The sequence below is a fragment of the Oryctolagus cuniculus genome, chromosome 16 (assembly GCF_964237555.1).
Source record: "Oryctolagus cuniculus chromosome 16, mOryCun1.1, whole genome shotgun sequence".
Classification (NCBI taxonomy): domain Eukaryota; kingdom Metazoa; phylum Chordata; class Mammalia; order Lagomorpha; family Leporidae; genus Oryctolagus; species Oryctolagus cuniculus.
This window is the reverse complement of record NC_091447.1, coordinates 10,678,615-10,700,616: the sequence shown is the minus strand read 5'-3', so window position 1 is coordinate 10,700,616 and position 22,002 is coordinate 10,678,615. Positions and strand designations below refer to the sequence as shown.

The 22,002-nt window shown below is 39.0% G+C and overlaps 1 protein-coding gene across 47 annotated transcripts in view; it reads right to left on the bottom strand.

The window, feature by feature from the left end:
* HDAC9 (histone deacetylase 9) overlaps positions 1 to 22,002 on the bottom strand; it is a 1,002,499-nt gene that overhangs the window by 456,306 nt on the left and 524,191 nt on the right. For 5 of the 47 annotated variants that reach the window (XM_070059631.1, XM_051853235.2, XM_070059615.1 and 2 more), the window contains one exon: positions 21,813 to 21,875. The exons of the other annotated variants lie outside the window; for them this stretch is intronic. The gene's annotated coding sequence lies outside the window, so the exon portion shown is untranslated. The remainder of the gene's footprint in view (positions 1 to 21,812; positions 21,876 to 22,002) is intronic. 47 annotated transcript variants of the gene reach the window in all.

The following is a 22,002-nucleotide window of genomic DNA, read 5'->3' as shown; positions in this document are numbered from 1 at the left end:
GAAAGCAGCAGAAGATGGCTCAAGTCTTGGACCCCTGCACCCACATGGGAAACCTGGCAGAGGTTCCTGGCTCCTGGTTTTGGCCTGGCCAAGCCCCAGCATTACGGCCATTTGGGGAGTGAACCAGTGGACCTCTCTGTCTAACTCTCCCTATCTCTCTCTTTCTTTGTAACTCTGCCTTTAAAATATATCTAAAAACAACAAAAATATAAAATATAGGTATAACTCAGAAGAGTTATTAGTCTAGCCACACAGAACCCTTGCCATGTGGCATACAGGGTAAACTGACTTTTAATGGAACACTACAATGGAGGTGAGACAAACTGCCCCCTCCCATATTTTTTTTTTTTCCTACAACTGATAATTTCTTCTAGCTTATAGACAAATACTAACTGCATTATTACTATTTGAAAATGGCTGGCAAAGCTTCCCTCTTGTGAAGATCTAATGTTTAGGGCCATGGGACCCCTGGGGGAATTGAGTAATGTGGCACATAATCCAAGTTTAATAAATACTGGTTGACTTAAAGGCTCCCCAACAGTTAGTTCTGGCTCTGTCTGGACAAATTTCACCAGTTTATTCAGCAAATTAAACTTTTTCAAAGACTGTATTCCAATGTTTCTGCCAGAAACTTGTGAACAGAAGCACCTGGCTGTGTGCTATTCTACTGGAAAAAGAGTTTTATCACTCTTGTCTTCTCCCTGCAAGAAACAATTATCCTTAACCAGTTACGAAACAGCTTGAGATTTTCTGGAAGCCTTACTGCTTCCTATAGTCAGACAGCAGTACATGAGGGCACTTACTTCACAAAGTTTGTGGAAAAATGGAATTAAAATGTAAATCGGAGCTGACTTGTAACTTAGCTGTGAAAACATCAGCATTCCTCCTCACAGGGCTTGAGTCTGACTCCCAGAAGCAGCTCCTGACTCCAGCCTCCTGCAAATGCAGACCCTGGGAGGCGCAGGGATGGCTCAAGTGACTGGGTTTCTCTCACTAACATGGAAGACCTGGATTCAGTTGCCAGCTTCTGACTTCAGCTTTGATCCAACCCCAGGGTCAGCATTGCACACTGGGGGAAAGGATTCATGAGAGCCTTCTCTCTTTCTGCATCTCAAATAAATAAACTTAAAAAAAAGAGAGATGTACTTTTAATCCTACAAAAAATTTGGGGATGCATACATACAAGGGGTCCGTGAAAATGCACATTAGAAAAAAACAATTATGCAAAGACTTCAACTTTTTGCACCAATATAAATTTATCTTTTAATCCTATTTTTCCACTAGCTTTGAAAAGTACCCTCATATATTAAAATACACAGGATAAGTAGCAGAAAAGCAGAAATGGCAAGCATGTTGCCTTTCTACTTTTCCACTCTGATTCCCAGTGTATTGTTCTCTTCTGTCTAATCTTTCAGTCCTTTAGGCTGATAACAGGGCTTCAACCAATGCCCATTATTTTCATTCCAGAGTTCCACTGTTTCCTCACTGCTGAGGAAATGTTTATTACCAAAAAAGTCTTAAAGTTGTACTAAAACCTTCTAATACAGGCTTGAGCTGGCTCTTAAAAAGTATTTCTTTCAACAGCTTGCTGGGCACTTTCTCCAAATAAAATCTATGAACAGTTCTGCCATATAAAACCAGAAAAGAGTGCAAATGTTTTGGGGAGTAAGAGGAGGAACTAATGCCTCACCACCAACCCCACCACCACCACCAGAATCCAGGCTCCTGGAACTCAGCTTGAAAAACCACTATTCTAAGGTCATTATTTCTTAGTTTATTCTGCTAAATTCAACAGGGGCAAATCTCACTACTGTTCTTTCAACGGAAAACGTGCATTCTTATTTTACAGAAACTGGGATTGTGGGAATTTGAAAAATTTGAATGGAAAATAATGAAGCTGCACTCTGTATACAAATTAGAAAAAAAAAGCAAACGTTGCAACAGAAATTCATCTAATGTTGCAGTTTTGAGCCTTATCAAGTGGATTGGCAGATATGTTTAAGTTACTGCCACATGGTGGCACCATGTTTGCTTTTAAATAGAAATACCCACTACCCTTTGTCAGGAAGTACTTTTGACTCTGTGAGTTTTAAAATAGTGAGCTTTCAGGTCTTAAGTATCCAAATACAAAGCAACTTCCCTATACTGATTCCAAGTTTGGCTTTCCAAATTTGGGAAGGACAAATAGTAATAGCTTATTGTGGGTTGCTTTGGAGAGGCAGTTTGTATTCTAATGTAAATTCTTGACCCAACAGTAAGACAGCACTTATCAGGTGCCAAACACTGCTTTGAATGCTCTGTAAAGTAAATGCTAATCCATTTGTTCTGTGTACAACACTGAGTGTGCACTACCTGTAATCCACGGGAGAGCCCTCAGAATGAGTCTCACTTATGGATGAGGAAAATGGAGGCCACAGGGCACTTGGCCAAGGTCCCTCGGCCACCTAGTGACGCAGCAGCGATTACAGCACACACAGTGCAGCCCCAGAGTCCATGAACTTCACCATTATTTCCACCCTGATCCTTGGGGAGTCCAACAAACAGCTCACACAGTTTGCTTCGGAATAGGACTTGGTATAAATGAGATTGAGAAAGTTTTTGTTAAAATAACATTACATGGTTTAATTTTCAGAGGTGAAGAAATGCATGTATGTGTAATTGGGAATTTATTCCTCAGGGAGATGTGTAACTGAACACACTTCCACGTGTATATTTTCAGGTGACTCTGTGCACCTTTCTTAACACGTGTTTCAGGGCTCTTTACAGAAACAGTTCTGTATGTAAGAATCCCAAATTTGGAATTTCACCATTTTCATTTAGCCGTACAATAAAACCTTGTTTCATCAAGACAATTTTCTTTTTCTTTCTCTGTTTTGTTTCCTTCAATTCCCCATGGCTTTACTCTTACCTGTGAGTCGGCTCACTCACAGTCAAGACTCCTCATAATGAAATTGTCTCTGTACTTGATTCGCAAAATCCCACTGGAGTGTATCAGAGTTAGACATACTGGTTCATAATTAACTGTAAACACTGTTAATGAGGTTTGAGTGGGCTGTTCATAAATCTGTAGATTGTCGTTTAATTGAAGAAAGTAGTAACAAAAATAAGAGGCAGCTGTTTTTTGACAGTGTGAGAAAAGATTTGACAGGATCGACGTCTGGGGTTTATTTTTTTCTTAATCCAGTGCTTTATTTACATCATGATTCCCTGCACACTATGAGAGAGATTCACTGGCTATTCAGGAATAACCCACTAGATGTACCGAGGTATCATCTCAATGTGCATTAATTAAAATAAATAAATAAATGTGCATTAATTAAAAACACCCCTACTTTGTTATAAGAAAATGTAACAGTTTTTCTCTGCTGCTTCTTTTTAATCAGAATCTCATTAAGTTTTTATTTCTGGCGGAACACATATCAACTGTCTATAGAACTAGCCTTCATTGAGAGAACTGTCAGCCTTATAGCATGAATCCCATTTTTTAAGCACAGCTTTGACAGAATCAGTCTGCAATCTGAAGCGGTCCCTTTTGATACAAGCAAAAATAGCAGAAATCACCAAAAGGATAAAGAGATAAATCACCAAAAGGATAAAGAGGATGAGAACTCTGTACAGTAGTGTCAGCAAGCTATGGTTAGAATAAAACGCAGTCCATATTTTGTACTGAGGATAATTTTGGTACTGCAACCTGAGGATAATTTTTACATTTGTCAATGGTTGGGAAAAAAAACTAAAAAAAAATTCATGACATGTGAAATTCAAATGTCCGTGTTCATGAGTGAAGTCTGACTGGAACACAGCCACTCAATTCATCTCCACATTGTCTACAGCTGGTGTTGCCCTGCTAAGGCAGAGCTGAGTGCTACAGCGGAAGCATGATCTGAAAATCTGGTATATTTATCATCTGCCCCAGCAGAAAATGTTTGCCCACCAATGCTGCACAGATCTCTGTCCAATTTTTATTCTCACACAGTGGAACCTCCCTGTAATAATCCAACTTGCAAGCTACCTCTCTACACTACTGGCTTAGTGTAAAATGGTAAAACTTAACCATAGCATATTTTACCTAAAATAAGTAGAAAACGGAATTTGCTGACAAAGAAAAACCCACAGAAAAGAAGCTCTAAGTATTGTCATGAGTTTGATGTATTGATTTTGGACTTTGTCTTCACACTAGGCAGTTAATGAGAAAACAAACACATAAACAAGGGACGTTATGGGGGGGAAGCCATTGTAATCCATAAGCTGTACTTTGGAAATTTATATTCATTAAATAAAAGTTAAAAAAATAAGAATGACTATTTTAATGAGCAGGATTGTGCCAAGCACTGGCTATGATTTTTGCATGGATCTCTCATTGCATGCAGCAAACTAATTATGGCATTTTACAGATGAGTGCAGACAGGTCAGAGCTAAGTTTGCCAAGGTCACATATACAGTATTTTTTAACGTGTTCCTTTTATATGTTGCTTACCAAAAGACTTGGTAAATGTTAATTTCAAAATGATGCTAATTTGTTTTAAATCTCCATCAAATAAATTGCTAGGAATTATACATTACTGTAGTGTTAATGCTTTTATGAATATTTTCAAATTTCTTAGAGTAATGCTGAACATCTTTTTATGTGATTATCATTCATAGTCCTTGCCTATTTTCCTCCTAGTATGGTCTTTACTATTTATTTGTTGAACTCTTTATTTAGTAAAAACATTAAGCCTTTTACCGTGATATAAATCAAAAGCATAAAAAAATTATCTCAAAAATATAAAATATGAAGCTACAAAAAAAGAAAGAGCATTAATTGAAAGATGTTATATAATATTCCATGCTAAAAAATTCAGGTGGATTCTTCTCCTAGCTTACCTCTCAGAGATAATATGCCTGCCAAAAGCAAATTGGAGAACAAATATTGTTCAACTGAAATCTCATTTGGTAAAATACAACAAAAGACAGACTGCTCAAATCTATGTAGCAGTTGCTATACAATTCCCAAGCTTATAAATGAATATATGATACATATATGTGTGTGTTCTTATATACATTTAAACTAAAAAAGGCCAGTATATCTTACAGAAATCAACACTTGAATGGGTTTAGCAAAGGAATGTTTGGAAATTAAAGGATATTATGTTTATTTGATATTTAAATTCTATTAACAATGTGTGGGTTGATTTTGTTTACACTGAGTATCTTAAAACCCCAAGGTTTTAAAGAACCATCATATGTACCTCAAAGCTGCAGTAATACCTACAGTAAGGTTGGTTCCTACGCTCCAGGGATAGATCTGCAGCCAAACCACTAAGGAAATCGGGTGCCTCGAACAAAACAGTACTGGTATGGAAAAAAAAGAGTTATCCAAGCATTCTTCCAGATATCAATGTAATTTTAAATTAATGTAAAGTCAGATCATAGGAAATACACTGCTAATCACAGAGCTTAGTAAAGCCATTCTGAATCCAATGGCTTTTATTTATTTTCCACAGGGTTTATAATATCATTTAATATAATTTAGATCAGGCCAGTAGAACACTCGAGCAGCTTGAGAACTCATTTACTACACAAGATCTTAAGTTCTAGCTTTTTTATAATTCTTTAAATGAATAGTTTAGAATCTGTATCCATGAAAATACAGTAAAATATATATTGGTATGGTTAAGTAGAAGAAATAAATGGGAACAAAAACAGATGCAGTTTTTCTTGATCCCATGAGAAATACCCTGGTGTAAGGGTTATTCCGGTTCATTCACCCTGCCAGGGTACAGGAGAAGTATGATGGTAAAATTGCATGTGATTCAGATCACGTGATGAACTGAACTTCATGTGATTCCTTGGTTCAGCAGGAAACTCAAACTGCCATGTCAAGGAGGCTTCCATTGGTCTTACAGAGGCAGTTCACCTAGGTTTATTCCTCCCCAGAGTAGACCGGACAGGACACATGGCACAGGTCAGGCCAAGGTTCAGGATCTCTGGGTGTGTCTGGAGAGACGGTGGGGCTAGCACCTCACATATTCATTTGCATAAATGACAAGGCACCTCCTCTGAAGAAAAACTCACCATCAGACAAGAGGGAGCCAGGCCAGACACACCTGACCTCATAACCATGACTCAGCTGTGACTCAATACATGGCACATCCCTGCTCTCTGCACGCTCTTGCCCAGCTCTCTAGGTACAAACCTAGCTTCTTCCTCCTGAGCTTCTCTGAAAATGCAGCCACCAAACTTAACAGTAACCTCCACATTGCATCGACTGAGTTTTGGTCCTACCTGATCCTCTCAAGTGCAGGATATTGGTAATTTAGGGAATTAGTGAACACATGAACCCATCTAGCAGTCTTCTCAAGGCTGCTGGCAAATGCCCCATCTCTTGCTAATGGCTAGGAGCAGACTGTGGCAGACAGAACACTGAGGCACCAATTTTAGTCTTGATCACCACTCTGTGGGCCCTCGGCTTTTAAAGTGGAAAACAAGGGGTCGGTGTTGTGGCGTAGCAGGTAAGGCCACCGCCTGCAGTGCTAGCATCCCATATGGGCACCATTTCGAGACCCAGCTGCTCCACTTCCAATCCAGCTCTCTGCTTTGTCCTGGCAGGGCAGTAGAAGATGGCCCAAATCCTTGGGCCCCTGCACTTGCATGGGAAGACCCAGAGAAGGCTCCTGGCTCCTGGCTCCTGGCTTCGGTTCAGCACAGACCTAGCCATTGCGGCCAGTGGGGGAGTGAACCAGTGGATGGAAGACCTCTCTCCTCTCTCTCTTTCTCTCTCTCTCTCGTCTTCTCCTTCTCTCTCTGTGTAACTCTGACTTTCAAATAAATGGGTGAATCTTTAAAAAAGAAAAAAAAAAGTAGAAAACAAAGGTGCTAAAATTGGAATTTCCAAACTCCCTGAAGTGCCAATACCATTCCTTCTCCATTGCAAAATAATTACATAGCGTGTGCATGTGTGTGTGTGACTTAGTTTTTATGATTTAGTCTCCATCAGAAACAAAAAGCAAACTCTGTTGATCATCATTGATCTTTTTTAGGTAAATCCATATCCAGTAAAAAAAAAAAAAAAAAGAGAGAGAGAGAAGGTTCAAAGGGAGGGTCTTAGGAGGGCCCCCACCAAGTAAGAAATGAAAGAGAATGTAAAGCACGAACTCCTGATTAAAACTTAGCCTAGGGCAGGACTTGCCTTAGATATAAAACTCATTTATGCTCACAATTGTTTCATTCCTTGATTGTGATGCTTGGAAACTTCTACTTGAACTTTCCATTTTAAGCAGCAAAACAATACTTTCCATGTCCTGTTTCAATGAAAATATATCTTTTTCTACGAGAATTGACCTTTAAGGGGTGTGATGCAAAAATAAAATCTACTCTCTATATACATCATTACTTATGAAAATAAAAAGATGCTGTGTTCACTTATGTTTTTCTGGCAGGGGTGGGGATAATTAGATATTTATAACAACATTCACAGGCCATACACAATTATCAACTTAAAAATTAGCTTGCTATAGATTTATTGAATTTTGTGTCCCATCTGCAGTTGCCTGGTAGGGCCAGACCAAATGCCTTGCTGGGCCTTATGTGGCCCATGGGTGGGACGTTCCAGACCCCTGCTGTGTGGCAATACAATACCCACTTTAAGAGAAATCGGAATATTTCTCTAATTCTATGAAATGTGATGGACATTCAAGGGATCCCACTTTACTTAATAATGCAACTGAAAATGATCAGGAATCAAAAACAACAAAACTAAAGTTGGAAAAATGGAAAAATAATTGTCTAAATTAGAATTGCCTTTTTTGATTAACATAAAAATATTGCATGACTTGCAAAGGCTTATACAAATAAGATGAAAGCAACATCACCAACTATGTTTATTATGTAGTGCACTTAGGCACTTCAAAATGTACCTTTTATTTCTTTTTAGGCTGGGAGAATCCCTAGTGCTTACTTTTTTTCTACAGAAGTACCCTATACTGTCCAAAGCATTCATTCCTGTTTAACAGCCAGAGAACTCTTCCTCCTTCCTCCTCCAATTTGGCTTCAAGTCAAAGCTGTTTTTCTCATTCCAACTGTTTTGGACATATGCTGGCCCAACTCACAATGGTAAACACAGCAAGCTGTCTCTGATACCGTGCTGATTAAGTCATCCTGTCATCTTGAGAGCAAGTAGACTTGTGATATTAAGAAGCTTAGAAAACATTACTCTCAGAAATGACCCTACTTTGGATCCTTGACTTTAAATTATATGAAAACAAACCATGGTATACACTTAAAATTACATTTAATTAATGTAGGCTTAGATCTTTGAGATATAATGAAAACTCAGACCTGTTCCTTATACTAAGATTTTATAGTTTAAAATGATGAAACCCACAGGGCTGGCACTGTGGCACAGAGGGATAAGCCAGTATCCTAGATGGGTGCTGGTTCGAGTCCCAGCTGCTCCCCTTCTTATTCAGCTCCTTGTTAATGTGCCTGGGAAAGCAGCAGAATATGGCTCAACTATTCTGATCTTAGCACCCACATGGAAAATCCAGAAAAAGCTCTTCTGCCTGGCCCAGCCTCAGGCATTCTGGCCATTTGGGGAGTGAGCCAGTGGATGGAAGATCTCTTTGTCTCTCCCTCTCTCTCTCTCTAACTCTGCTGTTCAAATAAATAATAAACACTTTTTTTTTTTTAAATGATGAGAAGTAAAGAGAACAGGAGCCCAAAGGTGAACTTAAAATAATGTTCTGGAGAAGGGTATTTGCTAAGCCTTGCAGGGAAAAAAAAGCATAAAATTGAATGATAAATACTATGAATAATATTTCAATAAATGATATTGGTAGAATATTAGGAAAAAAGCAGTATCTTGACCAAAATAAATAATAAGCATGTGGTACAAAGTATGTGGAAAGAACAAAAATTTTATAGTGCACAGACTGTTCTTCAGCATGAAAAATAATTTAATTGATATTTTCTATCCTTTTTTGTATATTAGGATGAACACTTATTTTTCACTTAGCTTAGACTGTGCTTGCCCTCTGTATGCAAGTAGAGGGAACAGATAAAAACAAACTGTCAAATAAAGCTGGAAATACAATTTTCTCAGAAAAAAATTCAGGAGTTTAATAGAAACAGACAAATCAAAGGATTATTCAAACTTTAGAAAACTCCAATTTCTCATCCACTTATCAATGAAACTGTCAACACTTAGTATTAGCCAAAAATTGACAGATGTAAAAGTAGGACAGATTGATTTCCAATCATGAGCACTTCTTTTTCAATTGCATTACTAGAAATTTGTTCAGTTTCCTTGTTCTTAAAAATTGAGGACTTAGTAAATGCAAAGGTGAGAACAGATAGTCATTGCTGTCAAAACATTTGCAATCTAGGAAAGAGAAGATAAAGACCTAGAATATGATAAAGCTATGCCAACAGTTTGAATGGGTAGTTATAAATGGTGGTAAGTATCATTTTTTGAACGTTTCCTCCATGAAAGATACTATGCAAGGCATCTTAAGCACACTAACAAAATCACAGAAATAGGGATCATGCCCTGTTAGGAATCTGGAAAGCATTATGCTGAGTGAAATAAGCCAGTCCCAAAGAGACAAATACCATATGTTCTCCCTGATCGGTGACAACTAACTGAGCACCAAAAAGGAAAACTGTTAAAGTGAAATGAACACTATGAGAAAGGTGACTTGATCAGCCCTTGCCCTGACTGTTGATTAACAACTTAATACATATCCCTCTTAGTATTTTTTTTTGTTTAGTTGTTCTACTTAATACTTTTGGTTGAATACTGTAATCAATACACAGTTATTCTCAAGTGTTGAAACTTAACGGAAAAGTGATCGCTGTTAAAGATAAGAGTGGGAGTAAGAGAGGGAAGAGATGTGCAATTCGGGACATGCTCAAGCTGACTTACCTCAAACGGTAGAGTTAGAAACATACCAGGGGATTCCAATACAATCCTATCAAGGTGGCATGTACAAATGCCATCTCACTAGTCCAAGTGATCAATTTCTGTTCACAATTAATCATAATGAGAGGACTAAGAGCCAAAGGGAGCACATAAACAAGACTAGTGTCTGCTAATACTAGCTGATAGAATCAAAAAGGGAGAGAACGATCCAACATGGGAAGTGAGATACACAGCAGACCCATAGAATGGCAGATGTCCTAAACAGTACTCTGGCCTCAGAATCAGCCCTTAAGGCACGCGGATCCGGCTGAAAAGCCCAAGAGAGTATTACAGGCATGGAAAGCCAAAACACTCTGGCAAAAAACAAACAAACAAACAAACACCAAACCCTACATGAAAGATCTCCGTGAGTGAGATCCCAGTGGAAAGAACAGGTCATCAAAGGAGGAGGTACCTTTCTCTGAAGGGAGGAGAGAACTTCCACTTGGACCACGACCTTGTCTAAATATGATCAGATTTGATGAACTCAAAAGGCTTCCATAGCCTTGGCGACTCATGACAAGAGCCTAGGGTGATTACTGATGCCATAAACAAGAGTGTCAATTTGTTAAGTCAACAACAGGAGTCACTGTGCACTTACTCCTCATGTAGGATCTCTGTCTTTAATGTGCTGTACATTGTGATTTAATGCTATAACTAGCATTCAAACAGTATTTTTCACTTTGTGTTTCTATGTGGGTGCAAACTGTTGAAATCTTTACTTAATGTATGCTAAATTGATCTTCTGTATATAAAGGGAATCGAAAATGAATCTTGATGTGAATGGAAGGGGGGAGGGAGAGGGAAAGGGGAGGGGTGCGGGTGGGAGGGAAGTTATGGGGGGTGAAACCATTGTAATCCATAAGCTGTACTTTGGAAATTTATATTCATTAAATAAAAGTTAAAAAAAAAAAGAAATAGGGATCATGAGATATTAGAGACTGGATGATAGAGAACTAAAATAAGCTAAGAATAACAACAGCAACAAAAGAGGAAGATAACAGGAAGGTAAGCAGTGAATAACTGGGCTAACAGATCCAGATAGAATAGAAGGGACGGGACAAATCTGAGAGACACTTTCAAGTTATAGTTAGCACAAGAAAGACCAATTGGATGAAACAATTTGGAATCCTTTTTAGAAACACAGTTATATTTAAGATAACAGTAGCACTATTAGGAAACATTGAATTTTTAAAAAATATTAAAATTATAGGACAAAAGAACATATAATTTTTTTGCAAAATCATTTGAGACAAAAATGGGAGCTCTAGTTTTCCATAACTAAATTATAGTATTTATAAATTCTGCATAACCTTTGACTAGTGAATACAAGCAAATCAAATAATGAATCAATAAAACCTTGATCTGTGTGAACAAGAATAAAATTCTTGCACATAAATTTAACAAAAGATCTACAACACCTGTATACTGAAATTACAAAACACTGGAAATAAATTAAAAGGAGATCTAGGTAAAAAGAAATCCATCTCATGTTCATGAATTCTTATTATTAGGATGGCTATGCTTCCTAAGTTGACCCACAAACTCAAGGCTTCTTTGTCAAAATTCTACTTTTCCCCCAGAGATTTACAAGCTGACCTTAAAATGCATATGGAAATGGAAGGGACTCAGAATAACCAAAACAATCTTAAAAAGAACTATACAGAGGCTTCATACCTCTGAATCTCAAAACTTGCTACAAAGTTCTAATAATCAAGACAACGAAGTATTGGCAGATTGATCCAACAATCTATGCAACAGAATTTAGAGTCTAGAAATAAACCTTTACCTTATGATGAATTAATTTTAGATAAGAGTGTTAAGAAATTTCAATGGGACAAGAATGGTCTTTTAAGGAATAGTGCTAGGAAAGAATTAACTCAAAACAGTTCACAGGCCAAAATATTAAGTGCTAAAGTTCTTAAAATCTTAGATGAAAACATAAGAGTAAGTCTTCGTGTCCTTTGATTCAGGAAATGGTCTTTTAAGTAAGATAATTAAAATCACAAATGACAAAAGAAAAATAGATAAGCTGGACAGTATATATATATATATATATAAAAATATATATTTGCTGAAAGTGATACCACCAATCTATGGATTGGAAGAAAATAATTTAAATCATATGTCTGTATAAGATCCAGGGTATATATAATAAGTTCTTACAACTTGATAATAAAATGCAAACAATTCATTGAGAGCCTGGACAAAGGATTAGGAAAGTCAGTTCTCCAGAGACCATATTCAAATGGCCAATAAGCACTGAAAAGTTGGTAGCATTGTTAGTCTTCTGAGCAATGCAAATTCAAACTACAATGAGATAGTACTTCACACACACTGAAATGGCCATAACCCAAAGATAATAACAAACTGTGGCAAGCACTTACGATCCAGCAATTCTACTCTCACATATACATGAAAGAAATTAAAAGACACAAACATAAAAGTTGTATGTGAAAGTTCATAGCAATACTATTCATAATAGACAAAAGGAAGAATCACCCAAATGGCTATCAACTGATGAGTGGATCAATAACATATGGCATATCTACACGATGGAATATTATTTGGCAATAATAAAAGTAAACAAGGTACTAACATACATGGATCAACCTTGAAAAAACTGCCTAATGAAGAGAGAAGGACTCAAGAGGTCAGATACATGATTCCCTTTACTCAAATGTCTAGAATAGGCAGATCTGTGTAGAGACAGAGAAGTACACCAGTGATTGCCTACAGCTGAGAAGAGGAAAAGGGAGAGTGGGAATTGGGAAGGAGGTTTCTTTCAGTAGGGACAAAACTATTCTAACATTCTGAAGGTTGTACAACCATGTGAATATACTAAATCACATTAAATTAAAATAATTTAAATTGCTCAAATGAAGCAAGATCTAGGAATAGCAAAAGGTTAATAATATGTAGAACAAAATATTTAATTTCAGAAATATTAAAGCTAATCGCTTAGAAACTATTACATTTTCTTTAGAAATTTTAAAGTGTGCTGGGTGAAAGTCATTAATGGCTTATTAGTGTTCTCACTACAGCCTCTAAGGTAATATTTTCCTTTTATTTATTTATTTATTTTTTTGACAGGCAAGAGTTAGTGAGAGACAGAGAGAAAGGTCTTCCATTTTCCATTGGTTCACCCCCAAACTGGCCACTGCGGCCAGCATGTTGCAGCCAGCGTGCTGCACTGATCCAAAGCCAGGAGCCAGGTGCTTCCTCCTGGTCTCCCATGGGATGCAGGGCCCAAGCACTTGGGCCATCCTCCACTGCCTTCCCGGGCCACAGCAGAGAGGTGGACTAGAAGAGGAGCAACCGGGACAGAATCCGGCGCCTCAACTGGGACTAGAACCTGGGGTGCCAGCGCCACAGGCAGAGGATTAGCCTAGTGAGCAGCAGCGCCAGCCAATTATTTTTTAAATTATTATCTGAGAGAGAAAGAGACAGCCAGAGTAAGCTCCTATCCACTGCTTGACTCCCTAAATGCTCACAACAGTCAGGAACCCAAAGTTGGGAACCCAAGGCACAATCTACACGGATGTCAGGAACCCAACGACTTGAGCCATCACTACTGCCTCCCAGGATCTGTTTTAGCAAGGAGCTGGAGTCAGGAGTTAGAGAGAGGATCAAATCCAGATACTCTAATGTGGGATGAGGGTCCCCTAACCAGTGTCCACCTCCCGGCCAAACACCTGCCCCAAAATTACATTTTTAATTCAATGCATACTATCTTCAACTTGCTTTGAAGAAGCCCATACTAAAGCACTGACTTAAAATGCCACCTCAAATAACTGACTGTATCCTTTAACTAAGGCAACTTTCTTTCGAGTGAGAAAGAAAAACGATTCACTTTCTTGTTCCTTTTTTATGGCTTGGCACTTCAGCTCTGTGAGGTTAACAGATACAGAATGCAGGGTTTAGGGGGGTCTCCCGTCAAGGGCTCCAGTGTCTTAACCAAAGAGCTGCTCTCAGGTACCTGGAAGAAAGGGGAAGAGAAGCAGCAGCCCAAGCAAAACTTAACGGGATGTGAAATCTAAGTTCCCTGGCCTCCTGCCTTTGCTTTTCTGCCTAAATTTCTTGCTTTCTCCTTACGCCAGCTAATCCTCCCTGACTCCAGGTGAGCTAGTCCCGTGATCTCCACAATTCCCATGACTTCACTTATATTAGGATTTCCACCTTGCAGATGGAATATCAAGGGTCGCTTTCTTCCACTCTTGACATCTCCCAGTTAACAGATAACACCTATGTAGAATGAAGTCAGGTCAGTCTGAAACCAATTAGAAAATTATTTTTTATAACTTATCCACATGAAACTCAAGATTTCCAGAAATGTTTGGAAAAAAAAAGAATCCTAAAAATAACGATGAAACATTTCCCCCTTGGAAAAGGAACAGAGTGACTGAGATATACCAGAGCAGAAGGAAGACATGCTTGTCATTATATATTCTTCTGCATATTTTAGATTTCATACCACATTATGTATTATCCATTCAAATGAATGAATAATCAATCAAAACAAACATAGGAAAAATTTAAGATTTGGGTCAACTTGGCTCGTCTTTAGAATCTAAACTTATATCTAGGTTGTGCAGCCAGCATTACTGCTTCTAACACACAAATACAAAAAAAAAAAAAAAAGAACTCATAAAATGATATTTGACTGTAAAAAAATATCTCATAGACTGCATTAAGGCTGGAAAAGTTGTATTTCCAAAGCTGGGACTAAATAGTTGCTTCCAGTTTGGCTGAGACCCCGGAAAAGTAGGTGTCAACTCCTCCCACATTCGAGACCACCTATGCAGGATCAAAAAGGAGTAACTGAAGGCCAGCTCAGAGCCCCTGGGTGCCTTACCTTTCAGCTGGATTAAAGGGCTACAGTACAGCTGATGAGAACTGGAGAAAAGAGATGGAGAAGTCTATGATAGAGCCCTCAATGTGTTCCAGCACTACCCCCAGCTTTGTGCTATGGTGAGACTTACTTACTCCTCACTGTGAGATTAGTGAGAAGGAGGTCAAAGAATACACCTAGAGAGGCTGTGTTCTCCCTGAGTTTTGGAGATGGCTGGAGCAGTGTCTAACTCAGGTCTGAGAAATTGAAAGGATGAAAGCCCAGGGAGAGAAGTCACAGAGCCCCCACCTGCCCAGCAGGGCTAAGGTGTGTGTGTGGTGTGGACCAGATCTGCCCAGACGAGGAAGAGAATGAGACCAGTGGCCTGGGAGGGTCTTAGAGTCTGCCCATGAGAGGACATCTAGTTGTTGGGGGAGACTTCAGCAGGAATATTCTAGAAATGTACAGGCTAGCACCAACGTGGGAAGGGGTTATAACTGGCCAGTAATGGAATGTTTCACTGTGACCAGGGACCTGTGGTTGAGTGAACCCTAAAGAAAACCCCAGGCACACCAAATAGCCCACTTCAATCACCCACCAGAAGTGGGTGTGTCAGCTCATCCAGCACACAGGGCCCTTCCCTACCTTCTCACCCATCTGCCCTGGCTCCCAAAGCTTACTACCATTACCAAGCTAGGGGAGAAGACAGAAGCTGGGGAACCCTAGAGCCAACCACAACCTTTCTTTTCTATTACAGGTTTTTCCTGACAATGGTTCTAAGCTAGAAGAATGGAGAAACTCTGATGTTTGACCGATAGGCTATCACTGAAGTGAGACCAAGTGTTTGGAGGTTTTTCAATCATCTGAACATGACCACAGATGTTATGGGGCCCACAGTTCATCCCCAGTGGCAGGTCAGACTTCTTGTTCAGTCCTAGTTTGAATGGACAGACGAGAAAGACAAAAGTCTGCTAGCTGTTGACGCGCCGTGACACCCAAAAATGACACCACTTGTGAGAAACAAATTAGCCTAGGGAGGGACTCAGTCCCTGTAGCATCGTGGCATTCTCAGAAGCAAGCATTAGTGTGTTAGGCAAAGCATAGCCTTGGTTTCCACATCTGCAGAAGGCAGTGTGTAGATGTAGGGGGTCGATCCTGAATGTGATAGCGAAATAAAAAACATTTTAAAAACATTTGCTGTGCTTATACCTGTTTATCCTAAGTCTCATATACTGTTTAAAACTTCTAAATGTCAGATTTATTCAAGTTGAAGATCTGGTAGGCTCACTTGTAAACATAAAATATAAGTAAATGCTGAAATTCAATTAAGCATTTATTAATCTCTTAATATTTCAAAGGCCCAGGGGCCAGCACCGTGGCTCACTTGGTTAATCCTCCGCCTGCAGCACCGGCATCCTATATCGGTGCTGTTTTCTAGTCCCAGTTGCTCCTCTTCCAGTCCAGCTCTCTGCTGTGGCCCGGGAAGGCAGTGGAGGATGGCCCAAGTGCTTAGGCCCCTGCACTCACATGGGAGACCAGGAAGAAGCACCTGGCCCCTGGATTTGGATAAGCACAGTGCCAGCCATAGCGCCATTTGGGGGGTGAACCAATGGAAGGAAGACCTTTCTCTCTGTCTCTCTCTCTCTCACTGTCTAACTCTGCCTAATAATAAAAAAAATTATAAAAAATATTTCAAAGACCTAATAGAACCTATAATTTATGTGGAAACAAGTAAAAATGTATTTCTTTGTTTTCAATTTTAAAGTAACAGTATGCTCAAAACAAAGCATTTCAATTATATAAAAGAGCAACAGAAGGGTAAAATCCCTTTTCTCACTCCTTACCTCTTGCTGCTACTCCTATTAATGGTTTCTGTATATACTTCAAGACATCTCTATCTTTCATGAAATTTTATCTTTCTATTTCTGTGTATTATGGACAGATATATCATCACTAAAATGCAGAATGAGCATGAGTTACATTTTTTATTTACATGTGTCAGAAAGAAAACTTAGGAAAATAAAGTATATCAGAAGCATTTAGATCAGATATAAAGAAAAACGCATCATTGCTTTAAGGTTGTCAGAGCCCCAGGACAAACCACCAAAAGCGTTTGCAGAATCTCCTTTGACCTACATCTGCTTTTTAAATTTTATCATAGGCCAAATAGATCTAAATGTTAAAATAACAGGACTCCTCAGTAGCTTCTTCTGGCTTGAAAAATAACCACAGTCATACATTTCATAAAGTAGCTGGCAATTTCATAGCAGAATCATCTTGCTCAGAAGTTAAAATGTTACTTGAGATCCTTTCTAAAAATTCTTCCTGACTATCCTGGATTTCTTAATGAACTATCACTAGGTAAATTATCTCTCTGATAGATAATTCAGACACCCTGTGAACAAACAGTAGTTTTAGTAACGTTTTGACCTACCCATACAGGAAACCAGTAAATAGTGTGGGTAATCCAATAAGATATCAAAAAGAACTCCCTGGATTTATTTGTTTATTCCAAGGAATGATTTATCGCACTACCCGTAAAACCATTCTAAACGATGGAGAATCCATTTCATTTTCTGTGGAATTATGTAGCATTAACAACAATTTAACACACACATGAAAATGTGTGGAGAAGTACTGAGAAACAGAAGTTTTACGAAGTTAAATATTAAGATAAGTGACAGTAAATTTTCAAATATTTAATTTACTGCCAGAGGAAGATTTTTCCATATGTGGCATTCGGCTGCCTACTTCAACACTGGAAAGACACAGAAATCAGGCAATCTAATTAAAGAGCTGAGAGAACATCTGGAAATTCAGTAAATACCACTCAGATAGGAAAGATGCTTTGGAATTGAGATCACATACAACACTGCTGTCATAAGACACTTTCAATTATGCCCCGTAGGTAAGAGAAAAGTCTGTAGGGGCTATCTCCTCTAACATTTCTTACTTCTGAATCCCTAGCTCCCAAGACCATGCTCAATGGATAACTGTGGGTGCTGTGGTTTGAAAAATAATCTGGGTGTTCCCCAGATTCCCATGTGTTCAAGTCTTGTTCCCCAAAGTCTATGTTCATGGATTGAGGTTGCAACTTGACCGAAACATCTGTCTGAAGATGGAGCCTTTAGGGAGCTAACAGATTGAATTAGGTTGCAGACTGAATCGTGGCATCACAGGGAGAGGCCACACAGAGAGGATGAAGAGCATGCTCACTCGCGCATGCGCGATCTCTCTCTCTCTCTCAGCTTCCTAGGTTGGCATGAGATCGTCCCTCCACCACCCACCAGCCTCGGCAGACACCTGAACCAACAGGGCCATCTCATCTTGGAAGATGTCTCTCCAAAGTGAACGCTGAAATAAAGCCTCTCCCCTCCTGAGAAGCTCTTCTCAGATATGCAATCAAGGAATCAATGAACTGTTTAAAGAAAGGTCAAACGAATGCACCGCCTCTCTGCAGCCATTTTGTGTTGTGCGGCTATAAAAAAGTGCCTGGAGCTGGGTCATTTGTGAAGGAAAGAATCTGATGTTGTCTCATGGATGTGAGGGCTGAGAATTCAGGCTGTGTCGTTACAGAGCAGATGGCACCACAGGGCAGGAGCGGGGCTGACAGCAGGGGCAGCACATGTGGAAGAGGCCAACATCAGCACGGACGGCCTCGCTCTGTAAGATCCTGCTCCAGGGGTAACTAGTCCAGCGCCCCAACAAAGGCCTTAATCCCTCGGAAGTGTGGTGCCCCAAGACCCCAATCATCTCTTACGAGGCTCCCTTTCTTAGGCAGTTCCACTGTCTCAACATCTATATGTTGCAGACCAAGCTTCCAAGCCATAGGACCACTCTTGTAACCATTTGAACTTACCCACTCTTTTGTATCTAATTTATATTTTTTTGTATTTTTTAATTTTAGTTTCCCACAAATGAAAAATAGTTCAGAGACCATTCTTATAATAATATTCCCTCCCTGCATCTCTCTCTCCATCATCCCTCCCTCCTTCCTTTCCTTTCTTACTTTTTGAGATAACATATTTTAGATTTACATTAGTACAAAGGTTTGATGCTTCACCAAATAAGAAGTTTAACAAAGTGCAAAGCAAGAAGACCCTTCTTAACTTATGCTTACAGAAGACAGGAAACAGACTAACTCTCCCTAACACGTATTTCTAATGTGAAGGGTTACTTTTATTAAAATACAGGCATCATCTGCCATTATAATTTTTTAACTGTCTATAACAATAACTAAATATTTTAAAATGCATATTAGCTTTTCTAATAGCATTTTGATGATACATATTTTTCTAATTAAGAAGCTACAATATATCTATATATTCATAATAGAAAAAAGAAGATATAAGACAATAAAAACAGAACACCAGGATTTTAGCACCTTGGTAAGAATCACTGTGAGATCTATTTTTGGAGTCTATACATAATGAGGCTTGCTGTTTTCACTGAATATTACAAGAGACACACTTTGCCATGGAATTAAAAGCTGCCATAAATGCTATCTTTAAATATAAAGAAATAAGCTATGATGAAGACACTTAACAATTAATTTGTATATATAAATATGTTATTGACAGACATTTAAATTGTTTTTAATCCTTATGTTTTAACATTCCTTTGTTATTACAAATGTGTAATGGATTCAGTTGAAAATTAGGAAATATAAATAAAAGAAAAATACACATTAATTTCCAATACACAGAGTTTAGCACTGTTAAGATCTTATAGGCATTTACCCTGTTGAATTATTCTGTATACGCACATCTGTGTGTATATGTTTGTGTTTATGTATGTATACTTAATGAGATAATGGATACTTTGTAACTATATTATTTTATGGGCCAACATTCTCTACCTTCCTATTTCAAAATAATTGTACCTTATCTAAAATTAAGATCATATTAACACACAATGCCCTGTAACTGAGCCAAAATTATCCATTAAAGTTGGTTTGTCAACAATTAGAAAATTCCCATTTTTATTACCCAGACTTGTTGAAGACTCCTCAACTATTTGCTATTAGTAAAGTGTTGAAATGGTGACTTTTGTGTATAAGGCCTTTTCTATAATTAGAACTGTTTCCTTAGGAGAGGTTCCCAGAAATGGAATTAATGAATCAAATGCCATCAACTTGTAAATCCCTTGATACACACTGCCAAATGACTTTCCAAAAGCAATGCACCAAATCACATTTCCAAGCGTGGAGCTGGAGAATGGTTTTAGAACAAGCAAAGTTACATTCAAGGAGATTTCTGAATGCAACCATACATGATGTTAAGAAACAGTCAAACTATACAATGCTATGTGTTTCCAATATTCACCTGTCAAGTTTGGAAGAGTTAATTGAACATATGCTAAACAAACAGAATTTAACTAGGTAGGAAAGACTAGATGCAGCCAAGTGCTTGCCCACAATAAGCATACAGTATACTGACATGCTCCTAAACAGATCCCTAACAGATACCATAAGTGTAACATCGAATGGCAATGGTGGAACCACACCCAAGCACTTAAATGAGCAAAGTTCAGACTCATCCAAGCCAGTCTGAAGACAGAGAAAGTCGATCAAAGGCCAGCGCAGTGGCTCACTAGGCTAATCCTCAGCCTGCGGCGCCAGCACACCGGGTTCTAGTCCCGGTCGGGGCACCGGATTCTGTCCCGGTGGCTCCTCTTCCTGTTCAGCTCTCTGCTATGGCCCGGGAAGGCAGTGGAGGATGGCCCAAGTACTTGGGCCCTGCACCCACATGGGAGACCAGGAGAAGCACCTGGCTCCTGCCTTCGGATCAGCGCAGTGCGCAGGCTGCAGTGGCCATTGGGGGGTGAACCAACAGAAGGAAGACCTTTCTCTCTGTCTCTCTCTCTCTCATTATCCACTCTGCCTGTCCAAAAAAAAAAAAAATCAAAACAAAAAAAAAAGAAAGTCGACCAAAGCTTTTTGGAAGCTTTATCAATATAGCTGATTTGATGATTAAGTAGCATTTATCCAGGGGGATAAAACAGGGAGACAGAAGAGGCAAGTGATAGCAGAAATATAAGCAGTAGCTTCAAAAGTGGTCCAGATACAATACGGCACACATAGAGCAGCTGCCCAGCATTTTCTTCCCCACCCTGCCTTTTCCTGGGTTTTATGATGTGCATCATTTCTTCAGCATAGTGTCAACATCACTGTCTTGAATCATTTTCAATCCATGGAGTGGACACTTCAGACCTTTCAATTCTCCTGAGGAGGCATGGCTGTAGCTAACACCTGCTCAGAGGAAATCTACTAAGTATATGGATGGACATACTTTTAGTGTCACAATAACAAATGGTGCTACTAACATTCATAGGACAGGGGCTAGGGAAGCCTTATTTCCCACAATACGTGGGCTAGTCTCATATCAGAAAAGAATCATACCAGGGCTGGCATTGTGGTGTCATGGGTAAAGCTGCCACCTGTGACACCAGCATCCCATATGGGTGCAGGTTCGAGTCCCAGCTGCTCCACTTCCAATCCAGCTCCCTGCTAATGCTAATCCAGCTCATCTGGAAAGTAGTGGAGAATGACCCAAGAACTTGGGCCCCTGGCTCTCACCTGGAAGACCTGGATAAAGCTTCTGGATCCTGGCTTTGGCCTGGAACAACACTAGCCATTGCAGCAGAAAGAAGATCCTCTCTCACTCGCACTCTCATTCTCCCTCCCTCCCTCCCTCCCTCCCTCCCTCTCTCTCCTCTCTCTTTCTCTGTAACTCTGACTTTGCAGATAACTAATCTTTTTTTAAAAAAAATAATCACAGATTGTTAAAACTATAGTAGCATGTCATTCTTAACAATTGGTTTAACAAAGATATAAAACAAACTTTGACAAAACTTCTCAAAAACTTAAAAAGAGAGATGGAGGGGATGGAGGGAGAAAGAGAGTATCACCGTTTTCTTAGAATTCTATCTATGAACTACATTGAATCTGTTCTCTTTGCATTAATATCACACTAGCACAAAAACATAAAGCATTTAAAAAGTTTTAAAAATCAATTAAGTTAAAAAAAAAATCACTCCTACCTAAAATGCTGACAGAGTCCTTCTCTGCTCTCTAAAGAAACACTGAGCCAGACTGTTAAGTTCCTGAAGGAAAAGATGGGATTTTTACAAATCTGTTGCCCTCATCACATCCAATTAATATGAACTACTGAGTACCTCCTGATAGATTAAAATGACAATGAGTAACTTTGCAAAAGCCAGTAAGATGTCC